Here is a 13,788-nt window from a genome sequence, read left to right as displayed (position 1 = left end):
TCTACTAAAGCTCAGTTCGGTCGATTTATAAGAATTGTGACAGATTTGATACCGAGGCAATATATTTTTTAATGAAATAACCTCCAGGAGATGTTGTGTCACATTAAAATAGATATCTTTGAAAAGAAAAACAACTCATTGTCAACGGTCAGTAATACAACTTGTTGTATAAAGAAAACAAATCCACAAGTTCATTTTATGAAGGGTGCTTATTGTTGGTAACAGAACAGTCGTAAACCAACTTCAAATGAGAATTATGGGTTTCATTTAGGAGACGAGTAAAACTAGGGGTGACTAGAAATATGCTGCTCAAGACACTGCAGGGTGTAGGCCTGGCACCTGACCTGTCTTCTTCAGGTAATAAAGCATTACTGCGTTGGGCATATGATGCTATTCATGTATATGCAAGTCTGCACCAGTTAAATAATGCTCAGCCTGCCCAAATCATATTTACACTAGTCATTGTAAACCACATAAGCGGACAAGGGACTGTATTAGTCACATGAGCTTCCACAAACACGTTGGTCAATATGAGGCTATTGCTGGTAACAGAAGTCAGCAATACATTCTTCCCCATAATCAAAAAATATTCCATTCAACTATTTCAAGCAGTGAAAGCTGTATAATGACTATCACGATCAAAGCTGCATTTGGCCATTTTACTGACCTATGATGGCTGTTCCTCAGGTGTACCATGACTCACTGAACAAAAATATTCTTTATAACTAAGTTATACCTTTGCATACCTCAGTAACATACTGAAGTTTTTGTTAATCTTAAACTCCATATTGTTTTTTTGTTTGACAGCAGACAGCTTAACCTTGTGGGGTCAACCCCTTTCAGCTACTGGTTTGTTTGAAGTACCCTCTGTTTGAAATAAGTGACAATCATACTCAGGCGAGAGGAGTACTTGTCATGTTATTGCTTGTTAGCAGTATTAATCTGACTAAAGAGTGCTTCCAATATAAAGTACAAATTTCTAAGTGTTCAGGGACCACAATGAACATCACAGGTCTGTCAAACCCCGTGACAGCAGAGAGTGATCAAAGGTGAGAGGGACCTTCTTTAAACAGCATGTGAAATTAAAAGAGGGCTGCAAACAAGTTGTGACAAGGTATCCAATCCTCCGCAAACCTCATATAAACACTGACCACTGATGACAGGCCACCTTCCTTGTTCTGTAAAAGTAACTCCAAGTATATGATTGATAGGAATATCATGTTTTAAAAAAATAAAATAAAAAAAAAACCTTTTGTTGTGGGTCCATTTGTAGTTCCCTGCCTGGACACAGTGATGGCTTAGCTTAGGCGTGCAGCCTGTGCCCTTTTACCCAGATAACATACCCTGTATTCATTTATAATAATTTTAGTTCCGCTTCTTTTAGTGGCAATGTTATATTTTCATAATCAGTTGCTATTCTGCAAGAGCATAACTATCAGTGTTCTGGATGACATACTTTGCATCATGTTTTTTCCTTGGGTTCACAAGAACAGAATTAGAGACACAACGGATAATATTTTGTATTGCTGCCACAAGACTACGTTAACAGTCCAGCGTTTAGGTACATACCGCGTCAGGCTTCTGTGCAAGAACAAACATGTCCCCTATAAAAACATCTTGTGGGATAAAGGGCATTAGAGGGGGTTCTAGCCAAGATTTTCCATCAATGCTGCATGCTGGTTTGCAGCCGACCTTAGCCTTTGGGTCTCTGTGGAGCCTGATCTGGAGACTGAAGGCCTGGCCTTGTACCAAAGGTAATGGGGAGGGGTGTGCTTCTCATGGACACTGTATGGACAGATTCAGCTTAAATCGCCACGCTCTCACTTAGGGGCTAGAGATTAGGCTTCTAGGTAGGAACTGTATGATCATGTCATTGCAATATGTTGGGGTTGTTCATACTTACATCTCTAATTTCCACAATCCTAATTTTGTTATTACTCATTATCCTAATCATTGCAGCTCATGCATTTTATCGTAGATTGCAGTCTTTTCAATAAATGTATTTAAAACTGTTCTGTATTTTGTTTTTTGCCTACATGTAAGAGACTTGTATGTGGGGAGAAAAGGCTTGTTTACCACGATTACCCTAAGAAGTTTTCAAAGTTACATGTGCAAGGCTGCCACAAATCACCTTTATTGTTTGGGTGAGGTGCTGCTAGAGAGTCGGGAGGGTTGGGCCAACAGCTGCCAAATGGTGTGGGAGAGACTCAGTCACCTACAAGCAGAGGTGCTGCCATGCCAAATCCAACAGTCTTGTTTGAATATAAACCAGAGTCTTTATGACATGGTGCCACCAACAATGGTGTAGGCACTTATTTTAAGAGAATCCTCAGTGTGTCTGTCTCACACACACTGAAGGTACCCTAAATACTATTATACAAAGACGTCCGTGGAATTACGGGCAATACACCTCAGCTAAATAGGGAGCACCTATTTAGGCTGTAGTTTGTTCAAGCTTGAACCTCAAAAGGATTTTCCCCCATTGGTCTTCCCAACACTAATCACCTATTTCTTAACATGGCAAACGCGATAAACATTCAGAGAACTGCAGACAACCGCTCACAGTTTCTTCTAGCCAATGGCCTGATAGAAGAGTGTGGGATGATAAATTTGTCATGTAAGCCCACAGCACATTTAGAACAAAAATATTTTACTCTTGGGTCGCCTTTCCTGAAATAGATGCAAATACATACAGAATGGCAAACATACCACAAAAGTACCGAGCTTATCAATACTTAAGATATGCCAGTCTCTTCTAAAGAACACCAAAACCTGTTCAATGGCACCCTACCACATGAAATACAACCTGTGAGATTAAGTCCCTTCATAAACGTTGGACCGACAATTGGCACGTACACAGAACATCCAAATGTGCAGGCTATTCAAGTAGCTGACGTACGCACACTTTACAATGAGCTAGTAGAAATATATAGACATGTAATACAATTTGTGATGCAGACTTTGAACACCACCCTAACAAGGGCTACTACAGCTGTTTATCAATTGGGCGTTCTTGGAACTAATCCACAGGCAGCACACTCATTAATAGGAAAAGCACCCAGAGACCAAGGAAGATTCTGTTCAGAGGTGCACACAAAACAAATCAGCTGGAAGCAGTGTTTTCCCATACGGGACCCCAAGACAAACATAAAATTCTTACAATATGCTTGCTGTTTAGCATGGTTCTTTCAACAGAGGACTGTAACCCTTGGGGGGTTCAGTCTCCGCCGCAATTTACACTACCAAACATGGTTGCTAATTTACCAGATGTGTTAAAACAAATTCAAAATGAACATGGGGCAGCCCCGGCCCTGGACTTGGGAATGAAACTGATGCACAATTTTGACACAGTGTCCAATTATTTTAAGCAACATTAAAGACAAAAGCAGCAGTGTAGGCCATTCATCAATGGCCCTGGGAAGTTCAACAACAGGAGCACAAGCTACCAAAGAATATTTCCAAAACCTGTACTAGTATGGGACGGGATAGTTTGGGGGCCAGACCAACTAAACCACAATTACAGAGAACCACCGTTAAAGAAGGTATTCCTCTTGGTGCAGACGCCTGACCTCTGATGCCACTCTGCAGGAGAAATCCTGTTACGGTGGAAGCATGACAACTTCAATTATTTGGGTGTACAAATATACCATTCTGAGAAAGACTTGGTGGAGGGAAATTTGGGGAAGACTGGCTTCGATCAGATTGTCGCTACCCTTCTAGACGTAGCTGCCTCTATCGCCCATGGGAAGTGTCTATTGCTAAAATGCTGGTTCTTCCTCAACTCCTATATTTATTTGCAGCATTCACGGTGATATTGAAGAGGCCATTCTTTCTAGACCTCCAACATGTGTTTGCCTCATTGATATGGGCTAATAAGAGACAGAGTCAAATTGGACATCTTATTTGCCACACTGGAAAATGGAGGGCTGGGTGCTCTCAATTATGAACTTTTTTTATGTTGCGCCTTATCTTCGATCATCACAGGAGGCTGCTGCATGGTCACGCAGCAAGCGCGCCTCCAATACACTGCCGGTTGGACTTCGCCCAGTGACAGGACCCCTGGACCCAGGACGCCAAAACAGCAGCTGCGCTCCTCCTCCCCACGATCCACTAAAGGACCTTTAACCTGCCGACAAAGCTACTTCTCTTACGAAACAACTTATGAAACATCCTGTACTGCTTCTGCCCACAAGACAAAGAACACCCTGCAACAGCTCCACTGTATCTTGCTCAACGCCCGCTCTCTCTGCAAGCACGCCATGCAAATCTGGAACACCATCACCATCCTCTCCACGGACATTGCCTTCATCACCAAAACTTGGCTCAACCTCGCCTCGATTCCCGACATCACCTTCGCCACTCCAAAAGGCTACAAGATGACACACTGAGAATACACCAACAAACAAGGCGGAAGCATCACCATCATCATCAGAGAAACCATCAGATGCACCATCACCATCGACAACCCCCACATCTCTCATGAAACACCTCAACATCCTACTTCAGACTGATGCAAACACCAAAATAAGAGGCACCCTTGCCCATAGACCTTAACTCTATATCTTACTCGGAAACCTGGACTTCCATATCAGCAACACCAACTCCCTGCACCTGAACAACATTGGCCTCACCCAACTGGTCACCGAACCTACATACAAAGTTAGACACACACTTTCACCTCCAGTGACGGAATCAAATTCCACCACACCACAGAACTCACCGGGACTGACACCACCACCATACACTTCCCCATCACTGATGCCCAGCACATCATCACCAGGTGTCAGTTTTCCTCGCGCCGCAGCTGGAGCAAGGCCACCGAAACTCAGTGGTCAAAGGCCCTCACCACCCACCTCCCAACCGGAGGCCTCAACAGACCTCGACCAGGCTGTCCAGAACTTCATTGCCTAGGTCACCGACAGCGCCAACAGAGTCGCCCCACTGAAACTGACAAAATACAAGACGACCTCCAAACATGCCAGCTGATATACTCCATAACTCAGGACCACCAAAAGCAACTACCACCAACTGGTGCAATGATGGCGTGCCACCAAGAACACCACCAATAGAGCAGCTCGCAAAACAGCCCTCAGCAACTATCACTGGCACATCAAAGAAGCCGAAAACACAACCATCACAACCTGCATTGACCCAGCAGCCAACCGCACAAAGGAACTCTTCAAAATAGTCAAAGAATTCTCCAATCCTATTGCCACAAAGAACACCATCTGCCCCTCTCAAGAATTCTACTACACACTCTCAGGCTTTTTCCACAGCAAGATCACCAACATCTACAACAATTTAACCTCCAACCTGCCACCCTCAACCCCAACGCCCTCAACCAACCAGAGAACATCAGCCAAACCATTCCCACCTGGTCTCCCCTCATCACCCTGACCACCTCAGCCATTATGTCTTCCATCCACTCACGTGCACCCACGGACCCCTGCCCCCACCACCTTCTACAACCTCGCAATAAAACGAATAGGCACGCAAATCACTAGCATCCTCAAAACCATCCCCACAGCAACCTTCCCGCACAGATGGAAACATACAGACATCAGACACCTTTCTAAAGAAAGCCTCCACCCACCCCAGCAATACCAAAAAATACTGTCTGGTCTCCCTGCTCCCCTACCCAGCCAAAGCACTTGAGAAAGCCATCAACCAGAAGTTCACTGATTTCCTGGAAAATAAAAACACCTACTGGACGCCTCATGCCTCACAATCAAGTTTCTGTGCAAACCACAGCACTGAGACCGCGCTGATCACCGCCACAGACGAAATTGGAACACTCCTCGACCATGGAGAAACTGCGGCTCTGATCCTCCTCGACCTTTCCACAGCATTCAACAGTCTCCAACAACACCCTCATTAACAGACTCTACAACATAGGAATACTGCAAGACGCCCTCAAGTGGCTCACCTCCTTTCTTACACAACACCACTCTCAGAGGAACGCTCATCTACAGACCCCCTGGACCACGAGCACCATTCAGCGAATCCCTCGCCGACCTCACCAGCACCCACGCACTCACCTCAAAGGATTACATCCTCCTCGGGACCTGAATTTCCACCTGGAGAACAACAACAACACCAACTCCACTACCCTGATTGACAACCTCACCAACCACGGCCTCAGACAACTCTTCAACACACCAACCCACATCGCCGGCCACACGCTTGATCCCATCTTCTCCTGAAGCGCCCACGTCACCTTCAACCATACCACCGTAATCCACTGGACCGACCACCACTGCATCCACTTCACCTACAAGAAACCTACCGAGCACCACCGCACCCAACAACCACCCTGCGGATGCTGGAGCAAAGTTACGGAAGTCCAGCTTACCAATGCCCTCGCCCAGAACCCACCCCCGACTCCACCGACCCAGACACCGCCGCCAACAACCTCACCCTGTGGATCAACGACTGCGCCAACACCCTCGCGCCACTCAAAAAACCCACCAACAACCAAGCCAGAAGAAAAGCCGCCTGGTTCACCAACGAGCTCCTAAATTCCAAACACGGCTGTCGGAAGCTAAAAAAGGAATGGCTCCTCAAACGCACACCTGACAGCCTCACAGCCCAAAAGGACACCACCCGCAAGCACCACCAACTCATCAGACAAGCCAAACGATCCCACTTCAAGGACCGCCTGGACAACAACACACACGACAGCAAAGAGCTCTTCAGCATCGTGAAAGAACTCTCCAAGCCCAGCGCCAACATCAACGACATCCCTCCATCCCAAGAACTCTGCAACGCACTGTCCACCTTCTTCCACCGGAAGATCACCGACATCCACGACAGCTTTGACGCCACTCCCACGCCAGACCCCACCCCCGAACACTCCACCTGTGCAAACCACCTGACCTCCTGGACCAACGTGAACGACACAGAGACACGCAAGATCATGAACTCCATCCACTCAGGATCTCCGTCAGACCCCTGCCCTCACCACGTATACAACAAAGCTAACTCCACCATCGCCCCCCAACTACGGAAGGTCATCAACATCTCCTTTGAGACAGCAACATTCCTTGAAAAATGGAAACACGCCGAAATCCGCGCCCTCCTCAAGAAGCCCAAAGCAGGCCCCAACAACCTCAAGAACTTCCGACCCATCTCCCTGCTCCCTTTCCCAGCAAAGGTGATTGAAAAAATCGTCAACAAACAACTAACCAGCCCCCTCGAAGACAACAGCATCCTAGACCCCTCCCAGTCCAGCTTCAGACGAAACCACAGCACCGAAACCGCCCTTCTCGCCGCCACAGACGACATCAGATGCCAAATGGACAACGGCAAAACATCAGCCCTCATCCTCCTGGACCTATCTGCCGCCTTCGACACAGTCTGCCACCGCACCCTGAAATCACGCCTCCACGAAACCGGAATTCAAGGTAAAGCCCTCGACTGGATCGTCTCATTCCTCTCCGGCAGAACCCAGAGAGTCCGCCTCCTCCCCTTCTGCTCCGAAGCCACCGACATCATCTGCGGCGTCCCCCAAGGCTCATCCCTTAGCCCGATGCTGTTAAACATCTACATGGCCCCCCTTGCTCAAGTGGCCCGACAACACAACCTCAACATCCTCACCTACGCCGACGACACCCAGCTCATCTTCTCACTCACCAAAGACCCCCACACCGCCAAAACCAACCTCAACGAGGGAATGAAATCCATCGCCGATTGAATGAGAAACAACTGTCTGAAACTGAACTCGGACAAGATGGAGGTCCTCATCCTCGACCCACCCCCTCCGCCTGGGACGACTCCTGGTGGCCCACCGCACTAGGAACCCCGCCGACACCATCCGACCACGCTCGTAACCTGGGCTTTATCCTCGACTCCTCCCTCACCATGTCTAAACAGGTCAACGCAGTTTCCTCCTCCTGCTACAACACACTCTGCATACTCCGCAGAATCTACAAGTGGATCCCGACAGAAACAAGAAGAACAGTGACACAGGCCCTCGTCAGCAGCAGGCTGGACTACGGCAACACACTCTATACAGGCATCCCAGCAAAAGACCTACTACGCCTCCAACATATCCAAAATGCCTCTGCCCGGCTGATCCTCAATGTACCCCGCCACAGCCACATCTCCCACCACCTGAGAAACCTTCTCTGGCTCCCCGTGGACAAAAGAATCACTTTCAAGCTTCTTACCCACGCTCACAAAGCGTTCCACGACACCGGACCAGCCTACCTAAACAACAGACTCAGCTTCTACACCCCCACTCGTCAGCTCCGCTCCACTAACATCGCCTTTGCCGTCGTCCCCCGCATCCGAAGAAAGACCTCAGGCGGCAGATCCTTCTCATACCTCGCCGCCAAAACCTGGAACACCCTCCCCACCAATCTGCAACAGACTCAAGACCTACTCACCTTCAGAAGACTCCTCAAGACCTGGCTCTTCGACCAGTAACACCAGCTCTCCCTACCAGCCCCCCACCCCCTTGAAACCCTCACGGGTACGTAGCGTGCTTTACAAATTCAATGATTGATTGATTGATTGAATGCACACAGAGCATACAACTGCCTCCCTTCACCTCCGCATCCAAAGACAGCAGATGCGGCGTACCACAAGGATCATCCCTCGGCCCCACCCTGTTCAACATCTACATGACCCCCTCGCAGATGTCCTCGGATCCCATGGACTCAACATAATCTCCTACGCAGACGACACTCAACTGATCATCTCGCTCTCCGAGGACCCCTCCAATGACAAATTCAACTTCTGCGATGCCATGTTTAACGTAGTCGAATGGATGAGAGACAACAGCCTCCAACTCAATTCCGACAAAACTCAAGTACTGATCTTCGGAAAGAACATCTCCGCATGGGACCACAGTTGGTAGCCTGCAGAACTCCGACCTATACCCACACCCACCAATCCTGCATGCGACCTATGCATCATCCTCGGCAGCCAACAGACCATGTAACGGCAAGTCAACGTATCGCCTCCTCTTGGTTTCACACACTTTGCAGAATTTTTAAATGGATCACAACCAAACACCAGAAAGACTCAGGCCCTCGTCACCAGCCGCCTCAACTATGGCAATGCCCTCTATGCCAGCATCTCCACCCAGCTCTTCAGTAGACTTCGGACCACACAGAACACTGCAGTCAGGCTCATCCTGGACCTCCTCAAATGAACCCACATCATCCCCACCTGAGAGACCTCCACTGGCTCCCCATCCAGAAGAGATGCAAGTTCAAGATCCTTATGCATGCCTACAAAGCGCTCCATGACCTAGGACCTGCCTACATCAACCATCAACTGAACCTTCCACCAGCCCTCCAGACACCTGCGATCCTCTTCACTCGCCCTCGCACACTTCCCCTGCTTCTGTCTCAGCCGTGGCCACTCCTTCTCCTACATCGCTGCCAAGACCTGGAACAAACTTCCCCTCCTGCTCCGTACAGCTCACTTGCTGGCAGATTTCCAAAATAGACTCAAGACATGGCTATTCGACGGGAGATACAACACTCAGATTCCCCTAGGGTTGACAGTGATGCCCTTTACAAATGCTGTTTGATTGATTGACTGAGCCCCCAAAAACCTAAGTCTGTCTTCAGTTCTTACAGAATGTAGCAGTCACCTGTTACCTGCCCTAAAAACTGTGCTCATATTTATGCTACCCTTAATCTGACTAAACTGCCTGGACCACACACGTCTCTAAGACACTTATCTACCCTTTTTTGCTTTCCATGTACCTTAATCCCCTGGCTACGATTTGCTTTTATTTCACTTTTTACTTTTATTTTCTTGTATTTGCCTGGCCTTGCTTTTATTTTATTTTCCTTTATTCATTTATTTTAATTTGCCAGTATTTCTTTATTTCACTTCTTTTGTCCCCTGACTTTTGCCTGGTTACCTGGGTGTGCATTAGTCATAGCTTGCTCCCACCTCCGCCGATATGGAATCTGGGGGATCCCCAGAGTTGCAGGGGTCAGATTTCTAACACTTTGATGCAAGGACTATCTTCAATGCCACTAGCACTGAATTAGAAAGCAAAATGGACTGCAGCTTCAACACTAGCCCAAGGTGCAACCCTTCACAGGCAGTGCTTTCTGGTTACTATCAGTCCCGTTAGACGAGTTCAGGGGCACAGCGGCAATTCAAAAAATCTTTTGTTTATGAATAACATACTCAAAAATAGTATTAAGAAAATGCTTATTTTAAAAGCCTTGGTTTACTGCATAAAATCTAAACGATAACCACACAGAATGCAAAAATAAAATAATTTAGGCATGAAATGCTCAGCAAACATAGGATGAGGATTTCAGATATCCTGAAACCCTAAAGCTATGTCTAAGTGTTGTGTTAAATCTTTAGCTAAAGCATTAAACAGCAAATCTGCCCGTCAAGTTTTATAGTTTCTTATGATAGTCTGCACATCATACCGCTAAATAGCTGGCTTTAGCTAATTTTTAATCAGAGTTCTGCCACAGAAGCAACAGTATATGCTCTTGGTGAAGGACACCTTTCGCACAGGTTCTGGAAACAACTTCTCTGACAGAGTGACAGGCTCGGCAATCTGGTGTGATCCAAGGTGATAGTTCTAGTGTAAAGACATCTTCTAATTAATAGTCAACTCCTAGGGTTGACCAATCATTTTATCTCATAGCTACAAAATAAAACCAGGTTTGGAGACACTTCCAAGAGACTAAGCTAACATGGCACAACATTAGTCAGCTCTATCTAGATGTTGACAGTAAGTCTATCTTTTTAAACAACAAACTGCCACTGTAAGGGACCATATTGTAATGGTTGTGCCCATTAACATAAACAAAAAACATTTCAATCTACAGAGTGGTTGGCCATGATATCAGTACATTTTTCTGTGCTCTAGAAACTTCACACTTGCAAATAGAGATAACGAAAAGCTAACAAAATACTGACACAACATGACAGTGTTTAAGAGCCTATTGCTTCCAAAAATGGCACACACAGTGCGGACGCTCAGCAGTAGTGTTTAAGACATGCCTAAGGGAAGCCAGTGGGCAGCCAGACTGTGCTGTGTGTCAGGACACCTGCTCCATGAGTACAATACAAGGTATTAGTCTCTTAGTCTTCTTTCCTCTTCCGCAGCTTTAATTTGCCTACTGCCCCACAGTATGCAATCAACCTCCCTGCCTCCCATCTTTACTGAAGGTTCCCTTGGTTATAGAGCAGGTTTCTCCAACGAGCAGCTTGTGAGCTACTGGCAGCTCTCCAACAACGTAGCCCTTTTGTTGCATCATAGCCATCTAAATCAAATATTGTCATGCTTGGTTAAACTAATATAGTAAAGCAAGATTGAATTTAATTTGGAAAATATATTTAAGGTTTATATTTGAATAATATCTCATGAGACATTGGGGAGACATATTATTCATGTTTTTACCTTGGCGCCAGCAGCATTGTGGCTTGACTGTTCTGTGCTAACTATGTAGAGGTAGTCCAAATTGATAGACATTTTTTGGATTATTGCTGGCAACCTTACATGATGTACTGAGGCGATCGCTACTGACAACCTTGCATACTGTTGCCAATAATGTAATGTTTTCTGATGTGGTCACTATTACAATGCTACTAATATTAGTAGCACTGGATGATTTTCAGTGAGTACAAGTTGCTCTTATCAAAGAAAAGGCTGGAGACCCTGGTTGTAGAGAATGCCACTCCTCCTGCTTTACCCCATAAGCTCCCCAGGTAACACTGCTTCCCCAGTTTCCCCTACTAACAACCATCTTCTCTACAGTAAAATAAGTGTTACAGTCACTCCAGCAAGACAAAAGTCCAACTTAATTGTATTTACATTGAACACTTGTTCCATCACCCAAAAAAAAGTTTGGGACCTACCCCACTTCAAGTCTCCATACCTTTACTTCCTTTCTGAAGCCAGGCTAAACACAGCCTCCAACCCTGACACAGCTCAAGCCACTCCCCCTGGCTCTAAAGTATTTAGATTGGATGCCATCTAAGATTGGCCGTGAAATCAGATTAGTCTTTTGTTCCAAGGTAAGGGGAAACATCCTCAGGTTTTGCTGCGTTGATCAGCTCAAACTCTTGATTGTGTGCCTCCAACCTGATCCTTGCTTTACTTTGTGTGGCATCTTCTGGCCCTAAATTGGACTTCAGGGACAAGCCTTTGGATATTATGACCCCTTTAATAATTAAAATTCAAAATTACTAGGCAATTTTAATTGCCACTTAGAAGATACCTTTAAAATAATAAGAATACAATACTAGTACTTGACGACCTTAAAACAGTCAGCCTCTCCCAAATGACTGTCTGCCCACTCAAACCTAGTGTTACAAACATTGTGAAGATTCAGACTAATATCTCTTACACCTAACCTGGACTGATCACTTTCTTATTTCCTTTTATATACTTCTCCGTCATGCTTAGTCACCTAAGATCAAACCCAAATCCTGGAAACTGATATCTAAAGAAAGACTTGAAGTTGCCCTCAAGAACTTTCTTGCAAACCACGAAATTAACACCTACAAATGCTGCTAGTGTTAATCATTGTATTACTAATGCCTTTAACTCCACTACCCATCTGTGAGGGTTTTCCTCAACACACAAAACTTCTTCCACTGAACGGTACAATGCCGCCTTATGCGAAATTCAAGTGCCACTGCAAATACTTGGAATGAGTATGGAGACACGTCTTGAATCTACCAAGATTACATACAAAGCTGCTCTTAGAAATGACCACAGGCGGATTTGCTGAACTCACAAGGATTTCCTGGTCACTCGTATCCACTGCAGCCCTAATTCAGCCCATAAAACATTCAGCATTTTTAAAGATTTCTTCCAACTGACTACCTGTTCCCAATAGATTCCTTCATTTCAATGTATTCCAAATTTCCTATCTAACAACTGATTGGCAATCTACCCTTCTTCCTGCATGTTAGCACTCTAGCCAAAATTGCCCTTGTAGATATAGATCCTTTTTGCACTATTATGCACTCTATCAAACCTAGATCGCTTGATAATCCATACCCTTACTTTTTCTTTCTTTACTGCCTCAATATTTAGCACTGCTTTAACTTTACTCCATAAGCTTTCCCTCACCCCTTTAGCTTTTCCAGATGTATGGAAACACAAAAATGTTCTCCCTTTGTCGAAAAATCCCTCTACTGATCCTCTGATACTTACAAACTATAGACCAACATATTTTCTTTATTTTCCTGGTAAGCTGCTGAAAAGGCTGTCTACACACAACTTACTATCTACACTGCAGTCACTACATCAGGACTTCTTTGCCTGACATAGTATCTGCAGACAACACACAGTTGACTGTCTCCATTAGAGAAAGAAAATCTTCAAAAGCTTAATACCTCGTTGTAGGTCTCATACTACCCTCACTTCTGTCCCTCTCTACTCCATTTTCAGTTCAGTAATTTTCTGTTTCAGTGCAGGATACTTCACTAGATGTGAGTAGGCACTTTACAAATCAAGGTAATATAAGACAACATAAAGCAGCTGCACTGGTTCCTTGAGATCAGAGAACAAGTATTTTTTTTAATTTGTTCCCAAATCTCATACCTGGATGTATGACAACAGATCTTTTTCTGTCGCTGCAGCTCAAACCTAATTCCCTTTGTTGGGCCTCACAGTCAAGCCTTGTTGCTCCAATCAAGAAAACTGCTCAAAGTTCATTTTTTTATTGTATAAAAGCTAGCAATCCAAATTTACTATTCAGTAGCACTTCATAAACATTTTCTTAGCGCTAAGAAGCGATAAGCAACCACTCCACTCAATAAATAATATCAACATAACCTAATGAC

At 45.4% G+C, this 13,788-nt stretch overlaps 1 protein-coding gene across 1 annotated transcript in view; it reads right to left on the bottom strand.

Moving 5' to 3' along the window:
• The window catches only part of GTF2A1L (general transcription factor IIA subunit 1 like), a 986,845-nt gene that overhangs the window by 43,042 nt on the left and 930,015 nt on the right, over window positions 1-13,788 (bottom strand). The window lies entirely within an intron of this gene.

Source organism: Pleurodeles waltl, chromosome 5, assembly GCF_031143425.1.
Source record: "Pleurodeles waltl isolate 20211129_DDA chromosome 5, aPleWal1.hap1.20221129, whole genome shotgun sequence".
Taxonomy (NCBI): Eukaryota; Metazoa; Chordata; class Amphibia; order Caudata; family Salamandridae; genus Pleurodeles; species Pleurodeles waltl.
The sequence above is the reverse complement of the archived record's forward strand: the minus strand, read 5'-3'. Positions and strand labels throughout refer to the sequence as shown.